The 22,069-nt window shown below is 33.5% G+C and overlaps 1 non-coding gene across 1 annotated transcript; it reads left to right on the top strand.

The window, feature by feature from the left end:
• The first annotated feature begins 13,267 nt into the window (after positions 1-13,267).
• LOC139856721 (small nucleolar RNA R71) lies at positions 13,268-13,374 on the top strand. Its single transcript, XR_011762182.1, has one exon. It is a non-coding gene; the product is annotated as a small nucleolar RNA R71 (small nucleolar RNA).
• The last annotated feature ends 8,695 nt before the right edge of the window (positions 13,375-22,069 follow it).

The following is a 22,069-nucleotide window of genomic DNA, read 5'->3' on the forward strand; positions in this document are numbered from 1 at the left end:
TCAGTACTTTGAAAACTCACAGCATATCTACATCAACAGTTATATGTATGACATTTATCTCTTAGAATTATGATCTCTCATTCTGAAACTCTGAAAAGCACTCAGTCACAAATCAATACTCTAAATGTTGAAAAAGCTGAATGAAGCAGCAGAAACCATAGACAACCGTAAACGACTTTAATCGTCGGAAGTTTGATGATAAAGAATAATATATTGGAAAAGCTCAGAAACGTTGGAACTGGAAAACGGATAGAGTTAACCACGAAGGAGACCAAGGACAAATACAAGGACCATACCCTATATTCAAAGAATCCAGATAATTCTGGATCCGTTGAAATCTTTAGAGAATATCTTGCTCCGAAGTCATGTTAAAATCTTGCAGAAAATATTTCTCCATCAACCATCGAACTTAGAAATTCCAAAATATCATCATCAATATCTTCGATATTTCTGAGGATATTTTCATAAATATTCTCGTTCGAAATTATATACTTCTTCGTGCTTCCTGTGTATCATTATATTGGAAACATTCAATAGAAAATTTAGTACCGAAAAGCAGATTATGCGAAACTATGAAGAAAGCCGTGGACAAATCACAAAGAATAAGTTTGACTTCAAAGAATCCAAATGATTCTGTTTCTGATGAAATCTTTAACGAATACCTTGCTTCCGAATCTAAACCCTTACGGATAAATCTTCTTCATCATCCATCGATATTAGAAATTCCAAGATATCATCGTATCTTTCATTATAAATATCCTCCATATTTCTGAAGATATTTTCATAACTAATCATATCTGAAATCATTAATCTCCTCGTGCTATCAATGTTACATCATATAGAAACTGTTAGTTTCTATATTCTGTAAACTTTCGAGTTTAAAATACAAATGTTTTGAAGTAGTGTTGGGAACTGATGCATGAGTTAGTATAATATAATGACACTTGATCAACATGATTATATTACAGTAAGTCATGCTGAGTTTCTTAATGGAACGCGATGATTCACAGATTATAACATCATCATGTGCCATGTTACATAACTCTTTCATTGTGCTTAACTTCTGAACATATCAAGAAAATATATTCTTGATAGTTCTATTCTCAGTGTTTCAGATAATTTGACAAAACAAATCGTGCTACTACCTTTCCTTTCTACCTTGTATATTATGATAATTTGAAACTCTATATCTACAAATTCTGGACCATTATTCGCTTGACTTGAAGTCGGGAAGAGAAAACAAAAGCATAGAGCTTTGAAATATAAGGGAGAATAAAAAGCCCGATAACAACACATAAATTACAAACCGTGTATATCAATATTTATCGCAACATAAAGACACGGGAGAATTAAAAACATTATAATCTCGAGGGCGAAGTAGAAGAAAGCAGATTCCTCTGGTGGAAGTTGGAAAATGAGAATGATTTTTGCGATAATAAGGATGAGGACAAGGATTAGAACTGGATTAAGCATTCTCAGAATCCTTTGAATATATAAAACAAGAAGGAAAGTATAGAAATGGTAAGAATAATGGAACGGAAGAGTTTAATTTATAATGGAAATATCAGACAGAGTAATCGAAGCAGATCACCGCATTTAATTCGAGAGATTTTAATTTCCTTATTCGCCGAAGAATCAGATCTTAAAGATCTTCAAGATTTTCTTTTAAATCCCTTGAATTCCGGAATTCAAACCTGACTACGTCAAAAGTTAAAAACAAATCTTTGTTTCTCATTTCATTCTTTTGTGAATAGCTTCATTCGTACTCTTCGAATAATCGAATTATTTTTTATCCATATTACTCAATGATGATAAAACTCAAGTTATCAACTCATATTCGTCATGAAAACATTTTTATTGTTAGCCATGACCACCTCTCTCAAATTTCGGGACGAAATTTCTTTAACGGGTAGGTACTGTGATGACCCGGGAATTTCTGACCAAATTTTTAACTTAATCTTTATTGATTTCGACACGATAAGCAAAGTCTGTAATGTTGTGTTTATATAATCAATTACCTTTTGACCATTCTCGACGATTCACAAACTATATATAAATAGATACCTATACATTAATTTGAAAATATTATTATTTGAAATAATATATGATTTAATTGTTGAAAATAAATATGAAAAATAATATGTGATGTAATGAAAACTATTATTATAAATATATAGATATATATTTATATATATAAATATGTATATAAATATTACTTGTAAATATATAAATTATATTAAATTCAATGGTTTAATGATATATAATATAGTTATTTAGTAGTTAAACTTGCTATTTAAAACTCTTTATATATAGAAAGAGAATATATTAAAAATAATTGATTTCGAGTCTAATTAGTAAATGTCAGTAGCACTCGGTTGACGATTTGTTAGTTTTAATATAGATATTGTACATGTCCATGAAGGATTGAAATAAAAGTTGAACTGTAAATTGATTACGAAGATTTTAGATTTGTCAAAAATATTTTTACTCTTTTAAGATTAAATATTAGTACTCCGTACATATAAATTGGTACAGAAAATAAATAATTACCGAACCTTTTTAATCAGGTTTCAAACAGGTAATGAGTGAAATAATTAAATATATCTAATCTAAAAATTTGAGATTTTTAGGAGCACTTTATTACGATAACTGTTTAGCAATGGACACGATTGTACTAAGAGGGATAAAAGTGTCGGCAGGCATACAGTACACATCTTGTGAATCATATTGAATTATTAGTTATGTTTTCTTTTCTTTTATATTTTTTATATATTTTTCATTATCCCTATATTTATGTATGTGCTTGTGTGAGATTGCAAGAATCACCCCACCTACAATACACCATCGGTTAACACTCTTCCTCCTGCAACCGATCGTCCATCACCTCCCTTCAACCGACATGAACACCATCGTCACCACCGTAAACCCTCTCCCTTCTCTCTCTTTTTCTTTTTCTTTTTCTCTTGCAACTCACGGCTACCATCGAGTGGTATATGTATTGCTGCTGTAACCAGTCGATAACCATCACAACTGTCATCACTAGACCACCATATAATCACCGTCTCCTCCACCACTGCAACAACCACCACGAGCCACCTTGTGTACGTTTATACTATTTTGGTCACCACCATCTCCAACTATGAAAAACAACCGCCATCATTTTTTTTCCTCGGTTTATTTCAGCTGCTGTGATCCTCATCACAAATCTCCAGCACAGCCACAACCTCTCTAATCACTATCATCTTCATCATCCTCCATATCTCACTTTCTCTCTCTACAATCTTGTTTTCATTCTGCAACTCGTAAGGTTACATTCTATTTCTGCGATGAGTAGTCGCGGACCATCATAAAAACCATGCTATACCTGCAAATTCAGCTGCGATGTTTCTGTTAGAATGAAACCAAAACCCACTCGATTACTCCTTCATTCCTCTGTATGATTTAATCGATGATGATTGGAGATGTTGATGATGAGCCGCAAAGATAAAGATGAAGAAGTAATGGTGATGATATCGTGATGATGATATACGATTATGATGATGACGAGCTTAGATTAATGATGATGATGATGATCTTCGTTGTTAGTAATAATAGAAGAAGAAGATGAACCATGATTTTATGTTATGATAAATGGTGATGAAAGACGACGATGATACTTCAATTATCATGAGGAAGATGATAACAATAATGATGGAGATAATTGGGTCTGGGAGTTTAATAATGAAGAAGAAGAAGTAGCAGCAGGAAATCTAGGATAAAATAATTTAGGGTGTTAAATAGAACATAAATGAATGATCAGCGTAATGGTTGGGTGTTTGTGTGCTAATCGAGAGGTCACAAGTTCGAAACTAGACCACGACATATTATTTTTTTAATTAGCAATAAAAGTAGTTGGGCTCCTAGTTTGCAAGTTGGGCTGCCATTTTCCTATCGGGCCGAGTTCTGTTCTTAATTCAGTTGGGCCGAGCGGTTGTAGTTATTGGGCTATGACCCAATAAAGATGGTGATGAGATGACGATCTTGAAATAATGGATGGTTGATGATACACGAAATAACAATGGGTTATAAGCATTAAATTCGCTAGTTGAATTAGAAAGTAATAAATGGAGTAATGGTTTAGGGTATGGTTGTGTAAGTAGGAGGTCGCGGGTTCGAATCTCGTTTGAGGCATTTCTTTTTAGGAAAAGCTTTTAAGAGGGTATACACTTATTTTTAATTTCCATTATTATTATTATTAGTTATTAATATGTTTATTATTATTATTATTATTATTATTATTATTATTATTATTATTATTATTATTATTATTATTATTATTATTATTGTTAAATTTACTTATTATTATCACTATCATAATGAAAATTTATATTATTATCATTAATATTAGTATTATTATTATTAAAACTATTATCATTAGTAGTAAAATTATAGTTATTATTATCAGTATTATTATTATTATTAGCATAAGTATCTTTATTAACAATATCGTTATTATTAGTATTATCATTATCAATAAAGCTATTACTGTTGTTTTTATTAGTAAACCATTATTATCAAAACTATATTTTTTATAATTATTATGTACATAAAGTATACATATTATATATATTATAATTATATTAACCTTTCATATAACTGTATATCAAACATATTATCATTTTTTCCCTATAAATACCTTCGTATAACAAACTACTGATTTTAAAAATAATATTAATCATATATATATAACTATATGTATACATATATTTATATAACTAAATGAATAGATATTAATTATATTAAAAATGAATGTATATAAAATAATTATATATAACATGTAATTTAAAATATAATATAAGTATACCTTTTTAAATGGGATTTAATATAAACTCTATATAACCACAAATATATAAATAATATATTAATAAATGAAATTAGGCAATTTTTTCGTCATATGTGTTGATAGATATATAATTGATATAGGATCGTGAATCTGAGGCCAACCCTGCATTGTTCAGTTATGTCATGTGTATTTTTACTACAAAATACAGTATGGTGAGTTTCATTTGCCCTTTTTCTCTCTTTACATTTTTGGGCTGAGAATACATGCAAATGCTTTATTAACTGTTTTATCATATTTACATGCGTGAGTTTCATTATTCCCTTTTTTATATATATTTTTGGGACTGAGAATACATGCACTATTTTTATAACTGTCTTACGAAATAGACACAAGTACTTAAAACTACATTCTATGGCTGGATTATTAAACCGAATATGCCCCTTTTTATTAAGTCTGGTAATCTAAGAATTAGGGAACAAACACCCTAATTGACGCGAACTCTAAAGATAGATCTATCGGGCCCAACAAGCCCCATCCAAAGTACCGGATGCTTTAGTACTTCGAAATTTATATCATGTCCGAAGGAGGATCCCGGAATGATGGGGATATTCTTATATGCATATTGTTAAGGTCGGTTACCAGGTGTTCAATCCGTATGAATGATATTTTTGTCTCTATTCATGGGACGTATGTTTATGAGAAATGAAAATATGAAATCTTGTGGTCTATTAAAATAATGGAAATAATTGTTATGATAAACTAATGAACTCACCAACCTTTTGGTTGACACTTTAAAGCATGTTTATTCTCAGGTATTAAAGAAACCTTCCGCTGTGCATTTGCTCATTCTAGAGATATTACTTGGAGTCATTCATGACATATTTCAAAAGACGTTGCATTCGAGTCGTTGAGTTCATCAAGATTATTATTAAGTCATTTATAGTTGGATATATTATGAGATGGTATGCATGTCGTCAACTTTCGATGTAATGGAAGATTGTCTTTTCAAAAACGAATGCAATGTTTGTAAAAATGTATCATATAGAGGTCAAGTACCTCGCGATGTAATCAACTGTTATGAATCGTTTATAATCGATATGGACTTCGTCCGGGTGGATTATGACGGGTCCTTTCATAAATCTTCCAAGTGCATATCAGAAAATGTCATGACTGGATGAGGTATATCTTGTTTGTAGTAGGAGCATTGCGAGCTTGGGATGAAGATTCACCCCTTTCAGTCTGCAAAACACATCAAACACAATTTTGGTGCATCCAAAATATGCATTAGTGTCAGCAAAATCATCAATCAAAATAATTACAATGACTTGTCCAATTTATATCAAACTTAAGCTCATTTTCATATTTTTATCACATCTACACTTTTTCAAATAAGCATATACGAATATGATCACCAAGTTCATAAGCATTCAACTCAAATAACATGTCAAAATAATCATCACTAGCAATTAAACAAGTTTCAAATGGCATTATCTCTCAAAAATCAAGTTCATGAATTTTTAGACTTGAAAAAGTCCACTTTAATTCTCAAAATCATGTTTAGGCTCAAAGTTTGGATCATTTAACTACCTAAACATGTTACACTACTTAATTTAGCAACAATTCATGACAAAAATCGGCCATAACCTGTTTATATCAAAAAGCCCCAAATTGCTCAAGAACACAAACCCTAGATTACTCAAAATTTGAAGTTTAAGGCTCCTAATCATGTTAAATAGCATCAATCTAGGTTATACAAGCATAATACATAAGCAATTTAAGCACAATTACACTAAAAAGCATCAAAATCAAATTGGGTATAAAATTGCTCAAGAACACTAATTTTCGGATTAAATGGTGTTTAGGTGTAGAAATTTACCGTTTTTCTTGAGTAATTCCTTGATAGCATCCTTCTTAACATGATTTTAGTAAAAGATTTGATAATTAACGGTGAAAAATTGTGAATTTGGGAGTGTTTTCTCGGGTTTTTTCGCAGTTTATTTTTGTGTTGTGGTGTGTGGACTGAGCTGATTACGTTTTTATTTTTTCTGGGTTTTGGTCCCTCCGCGAGTCGCGGTGTTTGACCCTTCAAACTCCGCGAGTCGCGGAGTTTGTATTTTTTTTTTTTTAAACATCTTATACTAATTAAAACAATTAAGTAATTAATTTTAAAATTTTGTTTCCCTTGTTATTTAGGACGAGGTCGTTTCGGATCGATGTCCTAGTCCGTCCTTCGACAAAATTTTAAAATTTGTCTTTTTGTAGCGATTGTTTTAAAAGCTAAGATTTTTGATTTTTTTTTTAATGTTTTTGGCATACTTTAATTCAATAAGATTAAAAATAATGATAATAAAAGTTCTCGTCCCTCCCTCGGGTAAAGCAATTTCGGTTCAATGACCTAGTCTTCAACTTACGACGAATTTTAAAAATCATATTTTTAACTTAATGAGATAAAGTAAATTTTTGTTTTTAAATTCACACAACTTAAATATAAAATTCAAAATTAATATTAAAAATTCACACCAAACTTACAATTTAAAATGCATAAAAATAAAATTCATATTTTAAAAATTAAAAATTCACACCAAACTTAATTTAAAAATTCATATTATAAATTCATACCAAACTTATATTAATTTTTCAAATATTTACAATTTTAAATATATTAATTAATTTAAGATTTATATATTAATTTTAAAAACATGGTAAAAATAAAATTAAAAATCTTTTTGGCTTTTATCCCACTTTAATCAATCAAATATTATCAAAAATATGCGCCCCTCTTTTCGGTAAAGTAATTTCGGTTCCACGACCTAATTTAACTCATGACGAATTTTTGAAATATTTTGGGTTGATTGATTAAAGATATTTATACCTTAAGAATAAACGTTAAATTTCGCAGTGATGTAATAAATTTTTGTATGATATCAATAATTTCGGTCGCCAAACCTAATTTTATTAAATACCAATTTAATACTTTATAGCGAATAATTTAGCGTTTATTATCAAAAGGCTAAAAATAAAAATAAAAAAAATTAAAAACTGTACAGACTTACCTGTGAGATAGTATTCTTAGTTATATGATCTATCCTATTCATAAGATAGTCGGTTTAATTGGTTTTCCATAGCTACATAGGCGTAACCTCGAGCATTCAGTGTTTTTTCTTCTAAACATATGAACGGTCTGTCTCTGCATAAAGTAACAAATTCGGTATTTGAATAGGTTTGATTATTTGAACATTTACCTCCATGTGACCATTTTCCACATTTGTGACATCTTTCTAGGTGTCGTGCTCTTCTTTTCGCTGCGGATTTTGATTTTCCTTTACCAAATTGTAACTTATTATCTTCGCATCTGGATTCTTTTCTTACTCCGTCCAATCTTTCTCTGATTACTGATACTATTTCACTCGGAAGTGTGTCATTATTACGTTTAGTGATCAAAGCGTGTAGCATTAGACCATGGTTTAGTTCACAGGCAGTCTTCATTTCCTAAAAAAAATAAAAATTCAGAATGGGGGGAGAAGACTAGTTCTTTAGGGTCTGCTAGGGAAAGACCATTCGGGTTCCATTTTCGAGAACTACACGAAAACAGACAATCTAACTCTAACAAAAATACATAAAATCCTTTAAAGATTTGATTCTCCCCACACTTAGTTAGCTGTGGCATAGAAATTGTGATTAACTTCGTTGTCGACTTCCATCGGACTATCTATGTAATGTTTAACTCTGTGACCATTAACTTTAAATTCAATTCCATTTGAATTTATTAATTCTACTGTTCCGTATGGGAAAATTCTTTTGACTATGAATGGTCCAGACCATCTTGATTTCAATTTTCCAGGAAATAGCTTGAATCGTGAATTGAAAAGAAGAACTCTGTCTCCTTCTTTAAATTCTTTTAAACTTCTGATTATTTTATCATGTCATTTCTTCGTTCTTTCCTTATATATCAACGAATTTTCGTATGCTTCATGTCTTAATTCTTCTAATTCGTTTAGTTGACTTAACCGTAGACGTCCAGCTTCATGTAAATCAAGATTACATGTCTTCAAAGCCCAAAATGCTTTGTGTTCAATTTCTACTGGAAGATGACATGCTTTTCTATAAACAAGTCTAAAAGGTGTGGTTCCAATTGGAGTTTTGTAGGCTGTTCTAAAAGCCCAGAGTGCATCCTCCAATTTAATGGACCATTCCTTCGGATTTGATCCTACGGTTTTCTCTAGAATACATTTTAAAGCTCGGTTGGTATTTTCAACTTGTCCACTTGTTTGTGGATGATAAGCAGTGGAGATTTTATGAGTTACTCCATATCTTTTAAGAACTTTCTCAAGTTGATTATTACAGAAATGAGTTCCCCGATCACTTATTAAAGCTTTCAGTGTTCCAAACCTTGCAAAAAGACGTTTTAAAAAGTTGACTACAACTCGTGCATCGTTAGTTAGGAGAGCTTGTGCTTCCGCCCATTTAGATACATAATCAATGGCTACGAGAATATAGAGATTATTATAAGATTTTGGAAATGGACCCATAAAGTCAATACCCCAAATGTCAAATACTTCACATACTTGAATGACATTTTGTGGCATTTCATCTCGTTGACTTATTTTTCTGGCCCTTTGACATGCATCACATGATTTGCAAAGAAGGTGTGCGTCTTTGTAAATTGTAGGCCAATAGAATCCAGCTTCATAAACTTTTCTTGCTGTTAGTTGAGGCCCATAATGCCCTCATGTTGGTCCTGTGTGACAATGGTTTAAAATTTTACTAGCTTCATCTCCAAATACACATCGGCGTATTATTCCATCGGGACAACTTTTAAACAGATGTGGATCTTCCCAAAAATAGTGTTTTATATCACTAAAGAATTTCTTTCGTTTTTGGTACGATAATCCTTTTTCAAGGAATCCACAAACTAAGTAGTTTGCATAGTCTGCAAACCATGGAATTTCATTATAATCTATCTTCAATAGATATTCATCAGGAAAGTTGTCTTGGATGGCCGATTCATTTAGAACTTCTAATTCGGGATTTTCAAGACGAGAAAGATGATCAGCGGCGAGATTTTCTGCTCCTCTTTTATCTCGGATTTCAATATCAAACTCTTGTAAGAGTAAGATCCAACGGATTAATCTTGGTTTAGCATCTTGTTTCGAAAATAGGTATCTAAGAGCATAATGGTCGGTATAGATCACCGTTTTTGCTAGAACGAGATATGAACGAAATTTGTCAAAAGCAAAGACAATAGCAAGGAGTTCTTTTTCAGTAGTTGTATAATTTGTTTGTGCTCCTTGTAACGTCTTACTAGCATAATAAATAGGTTGAAATCGTTTTTCAATCCTTTGTTCTAAAACGGCTCCCATTGCAAAATCACTTGCATCACACATAAGTTCAAACGGTAGATTCCAATTTGGTGTTATCATGATCGGCGCATTAGTGAGTTTCTCTTTAAGAATATTAAAAGATTTGATACATTCATCTGAAAAGATGAATGGAGCATCCTTTTCTAGGAGTTTATTCATAGGAGTGGCAATTTTAGAAAAATCTTTTATGAAATGTCGGTAAAAACCGGCATGCCCTAGAAAACTCCAAACTCCTCTAACATTGGTGGGATGTGGAAGTTTAGCAATTACATCTACTTTAGCTCTATCCACTTCAATTCCTTCTTTTGAAATTTTATGACCAAGAACGCTGCCTTCTTTAACCATGAAATGGCATTTCTCCCAATTAAGTACTAGATTTGATTGTTCGCATCTAATAAGCATTCGTTCCAGATTAACTAGACATGATTCAAATGTATCACTGAAGACTGAAAAGTCATCCATGAAAACTTCCATGCATTCTTCTATCATGTCGTGAAAAATCGCCATCATGCACCTTTGAAAGGTTGCAGGGGCGTTGCAAAGTCTAAATGTCATGCGTTTGTAAGCAAAAGTACCATAAGGGCAAGTGAATGTGGTTTTCTCTTGATCTTCGGGTGCTATTGGAATTTGAAAATATCCGGAAAAACCATCAAGAAAACAATAGTAACTATTTCCGGCTAATCTTTCCAACATTTGATCAATAAAAGGTAAGGGAAAGTGATCTTTTCTGGTGGCGTCATTTAATTTTCTATAATCAATACATACACGCCATCCTGTTACAGTCCTAGTAGGAATAAGCTCATTTTTCTCATTTGTAATGACAGTCATGCCACCCTTCTTAGGCACGCATTGAACTGGGCTTACCCATGGACTATCAGAAATTGGATATATTAAACCTGCATCTAGCAGTTTAATTATTTCTTTCTTTACTACATCTTGCATATTAGGATTTAGTCTTCGTTGGCGTTGCACATACGTTTTATGACCTTCTTCCATAAGGATTTTATGTGTGCAATACGAAGGACTTATTCCTTTAATATCATGAATCTTCCATGCAATGGCTGGTTTATGAGCTTTCAACACAAAAATGAGTTGTGATTTCTCATTTTCAGTAAGAGAAGACGATATTATTACAGGTAATTCAGATTCACCATGTAAATAAGCGTATTCCAAATGGTTTGGAAGTGGCTTTAACTCTAATTTCGGAGGTTCTTCTATTGATGATTTATATCGATATCTGTCTTCTTCTTTTAGCATTTGAATTTCTTCTGTTGTTGGTTCATATCCATTAGCCATAAGTGTAGCTAACATTTCAGCTTCATCAATTGGTTCATTACCTTCTCCTAAAGAACATTCTCCCGTTCCTTGTAATTCTGGAAATTCTTCTAACAATTCTGCATGTGAATCTATAGTTTGAATATAATAACATGTATCATCTGCAGATTGCGATTGTTGCATTGCTCTATCAACTGAAAAGGTAACACTCTCGTCCTCTATACTTAGGGTCAATTTCTTACCGAACACGTCTATCATTGCTTTAGCCGTGTTTAAGAATGGTCTTCCTAATATGAGAGGAACTTGAGAATCTTCTTCCATGTCCAGAACAACAAAATCTACTGGAAATACTAAAGTACCAACTTTAACTAGCATGTTCTCCATTATCCCTCTAGGATATTTTATTGATCGATCGGCTAGTTGTATACTTATTCTTGTTGGTTTCAATTCTCCAAGGTCTAGTTTAGCGTATAGTGAATACGGCATTAGATTTATACTAGCACCTAAGTCTGCCAATGCTTCTATTGAACTAAGACTACCCAGAAAACATGGAATTGTGAAACTTCCTGGATCAGATAGTTTTTCTGGTATCTTATTCAACAGCACTACTGAACAATTAGCGTTCATAGTAACAGCCGAGAGTTCTTCCATTTTCTTTCTATTTGAGATTAGATCTTTCAAGAATTTAGCATATCTAGGCATTCCTGAAATCACATCAATGAAAGGAAGATTTACATTTATCTGTTTAAACATATCCAAGAATTTGGATTGCTCGACTTCAAGTTTCTCTTTTTTCATTTTACTTGGGTAAGGAAGTGGTGGTTGGTATGGTTTAACATAAGGTTTAGCCTTAATTGTGTTATCTTCATTAACCTTTTCAACTACCGGTTCTGTTTTATTATCTTGTTCAGGTTGTGGTTCTTGTGGAGTAGGAATATTTTCATCAGAAGTTACAGGTATTTCAGGTGGTTTAAGTGTTGTACCACTTCTTGTGGTAATGGCTTTAGCTGTTTCATTCCGGGGGTTTGCATTTTTATCACTAGGTAAACTTCCCGATTTTCTTTCACCTATTAACCTTGCTAGGTTACTTACTTCTTGTTCCAGATTTTGAATAGAAACTTGTTGATTTCTAAATGCTTGAGCATTTTGTTCATTAGTTTGTTTTTGAGATGTGAAAAACTGCGTTTGAGTTTCAACTAGCTTCGTCATCATATCTTCTAAATTCGGCTTTTTATCATCGGTTTGTTGTGGTGGTTTGTTTTGAAAATTAGGTCTTTGCTGATTGTAATTATTGTTGGACACTTGTTGATTGCTAGGACCTTGTTGGTTGTTGTATGGAACATTTCTGTTATAATTCTGGTTTTGATTGTAGATCGGTCTTGGCGGTTGATAATTATTATGATAATTATTTCCAGGCCTTTGGTTTATGTATGAAATATTCTCTCTTTGTTCCATTGTTAATTCAATACTGAGACAATCTTTTGTCAAATGTGGTCCTCCACACTGCTCACAACTAATTCGTATTGAGTGAATATCCTTAGTCATCTTTTCCATTCGTCTCTCAACAGCATCTATCTTTGCGGAAATGGAATCTAAGTCATGGCTAGAATCGGCTCTAGCTACTTTAGATGATCTAACGATATCTTTTTCTTGGTGCCACTCATGTGAGTGGGAAGCAGTGTTATCAATAATTTTGTAAGCATCAGTTTCGGTTTTCTTCATAATGGAACCACCAGCTGCTATATCTATGTCTTTCCTTGTGGTGATGTCGCATCCTTGGTAGAATATTTGTACTATTTAACAGGTGTCTAAACCATGTTGAGGACATTCTCTTAATAACTTTCCAAATCTTGTCCACGCCTCATATAGAGTTTCATTTGGCTTCTGTGTGAACGTAACAATTTCTCCTTGAAGTCTTACGGCTTTAGATGCAGGAAAGAATTGTTTAAGAAATTTTTCAACTAAAACATCCCATGTATCAATCGCCCCTTCAGGTAACGATTCCAACCAATCTTTGGCTTCTCCCTTTAAAGTCCAGGGAAAAAACATGAGATATATCTGTTCATCCTCAACTTCTCTTATTTTAAATAGTGTGCAGATCCTATTAAAGGTACGAAGATGTTCATTTGGATCTTCCTTCGGTGCACCACTAAATTGGCATTGATTAGTCACCATGTGTAGAATTTGTCCTTTGATTTCATAATCTGGCGCATTTATGTCTGGATGAGTAATTGCGTGACCTTGGCCAGTGCGTTTAGCTCTCATTCGGTCTTCCATACTTAAAGGTTCCAGATTCTCCATAATTGAATTTGTTGAATCGGAATCACTAGAGGATTCTGATTTAATGGTTCATTCCTCAACAATCTCTGTTTGAATGATTGGTGGTTCCGGAGGAAAGTTTAGTGGTTCAGGATCTATGAATCGTCCCTGAATATTCTCCGGATTCTCAATTGTGAGGTCGGGTTCAAAAAATGGATTATCGGAAATTTGAACTGGAGTACTTGGTCGACTGGATGAAGATTCTAAAGAAAAATCAACGGCGGTAATATTTGCTAAATGTCTTGATCTAGTTACAGGTGGTGAACGTACAAAAGGTGGTGAACGTCTTGCTCGGTGCATTCACTGAATATCCTATTAGTTTTTAAAAAGGAAAGAAAAATTATATAAGTTATCCAATTAATAGACTTTTCTGATTTTGCCCACGTTTCGAATAGCCAAAAGATGCAGCAGAGGGGCAGGATTCGTTTGGTCTCAATATAATTGAGGACTGTTTGGCTCCAATAACCCGGTCCACGTACAAATCCAACTATTACTACGAACCAGAAAATTTTGATGTCTATCAATTTAACCACTTAAAATAAATTTTCGTAATTTTAAGAAATTTAGATAAGAAGTAGACTAAAAATCTATGTCCTAAAAACTAGAATAGCGAGAAATAAGAAAGAAAAAGAGCGTGTCGGAAAAAGATCGAAAAATAAAAATAAGAAAGAAAAAGAGTGACTTATAGAACTTAAAAACACTTGACTAACCCAACCTTATTACTATCACTAACTTAAAATTATAAGCGCAAATTGAGATTACTAATTGGAATGATAATTGATACATAGGTAAAAGGTGTCTAAAAATATTAAAGCTTACAAGAAAAACTATATCCCAAATGGCAATAACTTAAAAAGAAACTAAAACTTAAAAAGGCGTCGCAAAATTCTAAAGTACCTAAATCTTAGTCTAAAGAAAAGGCACTTAAGGGATTTTACGGCAAAGCCTAAAAATCTAGAAGTAAAAAATAATTATGGCAAAAACTAAGTTTAAAACTAAAAATTAACGAAAAATACAAATATTACGCTAAAACAATTAAAAAGGGAGAAAATATAAAAATATACAAAAAGTTGTAAAAAGTACAATTTTTATAAAAATATTATTTTTATATTATTTATTTATTAAAACTAGTAATTTTACATTAATTAAAGTAATTTAACTAAATATATAAATTAAATATAAAAAAAACTTAAAACTAATTATAATAATAATAAGTAATTAGGGTTAATAATAATAATAATTAATAATTACCCCGTATTTAATGCCTGATTAGGGTTTCTGTCGGCGTGTCAGAGTGTCTCCACGAGTCGCGGTATTCGAAGCTGCAAACTCCGCGAGTTGCTGGGTTCCAATTTTCAGATGACAGGTTGATTAAAATTCGACGCGTTTTTTTTTTATATTCTGTTTTATATTTTCTGTTTAAATAAAAATATTTATATAATAAAAACTTATATTTAAAAACTAAAATAAAAATAGAACTACTTTATAATTTTAAAAATATCTTAAAAATAGATTTATATATATATTAATTTTTTTTTCAGTTTTTTTTTTTATGTTTTAAATAAAAATATTTAAATAAAACTTATATTTTTATAAAATAAAAATAAAGAAACTTTATAAAACTTAAATATTTAACAAAATCTTAAAAAAATATATAAATTTTTGTTTTCTTTTTATATTTTCGAATAATTAAAAACGTATTTTTACAAAAGTGAATTTTAATAAAAGTAAACTAAAAATAAAAATCTTTTTTTTTCTTTATTTAGCGTTGCGCTTCCGACTTTTAAATTTGATTTTCCCCGGCAGCAGCGCCAAAAATACTTGATAGTTAAAGCTAAGGGGTATAAAATACTATTAAATTTTACAAGGAAATACTATTAAATACGATACAATTTTACACAAGATATTTATTTATTTATTGAATGGATATACTTAAACCTTGCTACAACACTTATAGGCAGTGTACCTAATCGTACAGTAGTGTAGTTTTTAGTAAGTCCGGTTCGTTCCACAGGGAAAATCTTTTAATCAAAGCTTAACGCTATATTAGTTTTATTTTATAAAAATACAAATATATATATAAGTAATATTATTATTATAAAGGGATGTTTTTACCGTTTAATGACCGGTTTGTCGATTTTAAAACTTTAGTCGCAGTTAAAACAAAATGTAAAATATTAAATAAATAAAAGACTTAATTTAAAGCGTAAAGTAAATAACGATAATGAAATCGCGAATAATAAAAGTGCGATAAAATAAACTTGCGATAATTAAAAAGTACGATAATTAAAAGTGCAATTAAATACAATAACAATAAATAAAAATGCGATAATTAGAAGTGCAATTAAATATAAAATAAAGGAAATTAAATATGAAATAAAAGAATTATGCTTATTTAAACTTCCGTAATCATGATGTTTGACGTGTTGATTTTAGTTTTATTCCCATGGGTTAATTGTCCTTTGTCCTGGATTATTTAATATGTCCGTCTGGTTTTTGTCCATAACAGTCCATCAGTCATAAATATAAAGTGCGAGTATCCTCGTCAAATTATCCTTATACTCGAAGTCAAATATTTCAACTAATTGGGGACTTAAACTGTAACAAGATTTTAATACTTTGTTTAATAATCACACCAGGATGTCGACTGAGTGTAACCCAAGATTTTAATACTTTGTTAACAATTATGCCAAGTGTCCTTGTACATAATTTCACCCCTGTTTTAATAATTCTAGTGACTATTAATCCATTCCCGTGTCCGGTTAAATGAACGATTATTCGTACATATAAATACCCCGCCCATCGTGTCTGATCGAGTGTATGTGGTTATTTATAGGTACGTCTAATTGTAAATCTTTATATTAAAATTAACAAACTATCATTTAGTTAAACAAATATAAAGCCCATTAATAGCCCATAGTCTAATTTCCACAAGTGTCGTTCTTTTGTCCAAACCCCAATTATGGTACAAAGCCCAATTACCCAATTTTAGTAATTAACCCAACATCATGATTACTTCGTTTTAAATAAGCATAATAATAACTTAGCTACGAGACATTAAATTAAAAAGGTTGAACATAACTTACAGTGATTAAAAATAGCGTAGCGTTACACGGACAGAATTTCGACTTACACCCTTACAACATTCGCTAACATACCCTTATTATTAGGATTTAAAATTAAAATTAAAATTAAAATATAAATATAAATATTACGTATAGATATAGAGAGATTGATATATTGGATGATAAAAATGATCAGAATTCATTGGGTTTTATAGGGATTTTCGTATTTGGCTGCTCCGCGAGTCGCGGCATTTTTGGCCTCCATACTCCGCAACTCGCGGAGTTCGTAATTCCAGCTCACAAAGGTTTGGAGCCTTTCTTGCCGACGGTTTATAATATATTATATAATATATAAATAATTATAAGAATTATTTAAATATTATATTATATTTATGTGCATAGTTGACTTGTAATTTTTAGTCCGTTGCGTCGAGCGTTGAGAGTTGGCTCTGGTCCCGGTTCCGGATTTTCGAACGTCCTTGCGAATAATTTAATATCTTGTACTTTGCGTTTTGAATCTTGTACTCTTGTAATTTCGAGACGTTTCTTATCAATAATTGGAACCACTTTGATTGTATTTTGTACTTTTGAGCTTTTTGGTCGTTTGCGTCTTCAATTCGTCGAATCTGTCTTTTGTCTTCACCTTTTAATATTTAAACGAATATCACTTGTAAATAGAACAATTGCAACTAAAAGCTTGTCTTTCTTGGGGAATAATGCTATGAAATATATGTTCGTTTTTAGCATTATCACGCATGCACAACCGCCGCCAACTCAAGATCATGAGTCGGATACCTCGTCTCGTGTTCCTTTAATTGTCGAGAGGCATAAGCGATGACTTTACCTCTTTGCATTAGAGCACACCCGAGTCCATTTAACGAAGCATCACAATAAACCGTCATGTCTTCCACTCCTTCCGGCAACACTAACACCGGAGCTTGACATAACTTCTCCTTTAACAATTGAAAGGCAACTTCTTGCTCGTTCTCCCAAACAAACCTCGCGTTCTTCCTCGTCAATTTCGTCAATGAAGAAGCGATCTTAGAAAAGTCTTGGATAAACCGATGATAATAACCGGCCAATCCGAGAAAACTTCGGACCTCCGTAGGCGTAGTCGGTTGTCTCCAACTCTTCACCGTCTCTATCTTTCCCGGATCCACTTGAATACCCTCCTTGTTCACAATATGACCAAGGAATTGAACTTCCCTTAGCCAAAATTCACATTTGGAGAACTTAGCATACAACTTCTCCTTTCGTAATGTCTTCAATACTTCACGCAAATGACGTTCATGTTCGTTCATACTCTTTGAATAAACAAGTATGTCGTCAATGAACACAATTACCGACTTGTCCAACATAGGTTGGCACACTCAGTTCATAAGATCCATGAATGCCGGCGGTGCATTCGTAAGACCAAAAGGCATAACTACGAACTCGAAATGCCCATAACGTGTTCGAAAAGCTGTTTTCTCAATATCTTCCTCACGGACCCGCATTTGGTGATAGGACCGTAGGTCGATCTTAGAGAAATACGTCGCACCTTGGAGTTGATCAAACAAATCGTCGATCCTAGACAGTGGATAATGATTTTTGATTGTCACTTTATTCAACTCCCGGTAATCGATGCACATCCGCATACTACCATCCTTTTTTTCACGAATAAAACCTGAGCGCCCCATGGCGAAGCACTCGGTCGAATAAAACCCTTCTCGAGCAACTCTTGGGTTTGATTTAACAACTCTTGCATTTCCGTTGGTGCTAAACGGTAAGGAGTTTTAGCAATGGGAGTAGCTCCCGGAACCAACTCAATACGAAATTCAACTTGTCTTTCCGCCGGACAACCCGGTAACTCATCCGGAAAAACGTCTTCGAATTCACTAACCACTGGAATTTCACGAATGGGTGGTGGCTCGTCACGAGTATCAACAACATGGGCAAGAAAAGCCATGCCACCACTAACAAGAAAACGACGTGCCCGTGCAAAAGAACATATCGGCACAAGTCTTCTTCGTCTATCGCCATGAATAATCAACTCTCCCCCACTTGGGGTCTTCACCCGTATAAACTTTTCATGGCATGCAATATCGGCTCTATTTCGATCGAGCCAATCCATACCAACAACGATATCAAAATCGCCCAAAGTCATAGGGATGAGATCAATTTTAAAGTTTTCGGCACCAAAAACGACATCACAATTCTTACACACATCAACCACTAGCACCGTCTTGCCGTCCGCTATTTCGACTTCTACCGGATGACTTAACTTAGCTAGCGGTCTATCAAGTTTAGGCACAAATTTTAGAGACACAAACGACAAATTTGCACCGCTATCAAATAAAATCCTTGTCGGATTAGAGTTAACCATGAAAGTACCTGAGACAACTTCGTTGGATTGTTTGGCTTCATCATTGGTCATCAAATAGTTTCGACCCCTAGCCGTACCTGCCGCTTTCTCTAACCGCTTAACGTTATCATTATTCAAATCGGGGCATTCCTGCCTCTTGTGCCCTTCTTTACCACAATTAAAGCAAGTGACTTTGGTTGACGCCTTGGTGCAATCACGGGCCATGTGTCCTCTTTGATTACAATTATAACATGTGGGCCCAAAACTCCCGTAAGCACCCTTCTTCACACTATTAATGCTTTCGGAGCCTTTCTTGTTCTTTTTATTGGAAAAGTTCGAATGACTCGAACCTTCAAACTTTCTCTTTGAAAAAGTGAAATCACTCTTCCTCGGAACCTCCGGTTCAAAACCCCGAGCCAACTCGAAAAGTTCTTCAAAAGTCTTAGACATCCCCCGACTAATCTTACCCTTTAACTCATCGTTCAAGGTACGGTAGAAATCTTTCATTTTCTTGTGATCGTCACCAACATATTCCGGGCAAAAACGAGTCTTTGCCAAAAAGGTAGACTTGAGAGTAACCAAGTCCATCGAACCTTGTTGCAAATGATGCAACTCGTCCCGAATTCTATCAAGGTCGGAAGAAGTTCGGTATTCTTGGAAGAATTCCTTCTTAAACTCCTCCCATGTCAAGCTCATGCATTGCTCTTCACCATACAATTTGATTTTATCGTCCCACCACAACTTGCCTTCTTCACGTAACATGCTAGACCCATACCTCGTCTTCTTCTCGGGATGACATTCTGCGGTACGGAAAGCTCCCTCGATATCAGAAATCCAACAAGTGCTTTTCAATGGATCCCTCACCCCATTAAACATCGGAGGTTGAGTATCCTTGAAATTTTTGTAGTGGAAGTCCCGCCTTCCACCCCACCATTACCTCACCCCCTTCGCCTCGAGGGTAAATGTTTCTAGCCTCTAAAGCCTCCTCTATTGCGGCTTTCATTCGATCATTGATCCTTTCGGTCACTTGTCCATCGACCGACTCTTGGAAGACCTTTCGGACATCGTCAAGAAAATCCTTCTTTAACTTTTTAAAGATGTCCTCAACCTTAGCCGTGAGTTCAACATCCTCACTCGTACCACCGTTATCATTATCGTGTCCGTTTCTCGTCTTCATTCTATAAAACGGAAAGGATTAAACAAAGAACAAAAATACATAACATGTAAGTATATACATGTACACCACACTACTCCATCTTGCTCGACAATCGTCGTACATTACTTGTTTGACACGATTTGCACCCGTAACAACGGTAGCTAATCGTTGTTACACGAGCGCGTCGCATTAACTCGCTAGTACAACATCCGTCTTGCTTGATGATTGCTAAACACAACACAAAACAATTAGCACAAGGTTAGCTCACATAAACCAAAGCACTAACAATTCCCGATTAGACCCAAAGTCATACAAGTCCCGCATAAAGCGCTCACACAATAAAGTCCAAGTCTAGGCACCTATCTCAAGTCGCCTAAATCCCTTAGACCATGCTCTGATACCACTTGAAACAACCCAACCCGTACTCCGTACGATAAATTTTTTTATTTATTTAAAATATAATACACATTTACGCGCCAATTAAATATGTAACCCATTCCACACGATTCGTCAAAACATATTACGAGTTTAATGTTTACAAAGAGGCACAAAGGCCATTAACGAATGTGATACAAGTTTGACCAACAACAAATGATAGTTTATAATCCAAACGACACTCGAGCATGGTTTGGGGCTAAACTACCCAAAACGTTCGGCCACTTCAAAAGCTATCCCCAAAAGCATCCCTTGTCAACACAAACGGGAGACAACTAATCCAACCGTATGCCCTTACCCTTGTCCAAGCCAGAACCTATAAAATGGTAAACAACGAGAGGGTAAACAATGCTTAGTGAATGCAACAATTATACATACATATATATAACCTATCCATTTGCAATCACAATACCAAATACCTCATACGAACTTGTAACTCAAATAACATGTCAACATAAACGTAACACCCACAAGTCGTACATTATTATGCCACTTCATTAGCATATACTCAACTCATCATATATATATAATATGCTAAACAAATCAACAATCTCAATATGGTTAACCAATAACGCTATGGTGCTACCGGCTCGTGGTTCACACCATACGCTCGAGTCATACTCTTTTATAGTGCTACCGGCTCGTGGTTCACACTCGATGCTACCGGCTCGTGGTTCACATCTTATTTTATAGTACTACCAGCTCGTGGTTCACACTCGATGCTACCGGCTCGTGGTTCACATATTATCACACACATGTTATGGCACTACCGGCTCGATGGTTCATACCATAACACCCACAAATAAATACGTCATATACACATACGTATAATTACTCCACTCACCTTATCACAAGGATGATGATTTAGCACTTCCGAGCTTCAACGCAATGTACCTAAATCATTAAGTGCACATTCAATTTCACAACTAGTGGGATTAACCACAATACTCCACTTGAGCATTTAATGACCCAATTTGCATTAAATGACTCAACTACCCACAACCGCCCATAAATGGCCAAGACTCGACTTTAATCACTAATACTAGTGAATTAAAGTCTATTAACTTCAATTAACACAAAGCTTAGGGTAATCCATACCCATTTCATCTAATTAGGTCAACTAGTACATTTGACCCATTTTACATTACTTAGACTCATAATCAAGTCAAACTTACCCATTTACATTTCTTTCATAAATCTTAAAGTGCATTAGTGACTAACAACACCAATTGGCACTTACAACCTCAAATCACAAGGCCAAAACCCTAGATTATGGCTATTAGGGTTTCATTA

The sequence above is a fragment of the Rutidosis leptorrhynchoides genome, chromosome 6, assembly GCF_046630445.1.
Source record: "Rutidosis leptorrhynchoides isolate AG116_Rl617_1_P2 chromosome 6, CSIRO_AGI_Rlap_v1, whole genome shotgun sequence".
Lineage (NCBI taxonomy): Eukaryota > Viridiplantae > Streptophyta > Magnoliopsida > Asterales > Asteraceae > Rutidosis > Rutidosis leptorrhynchoides.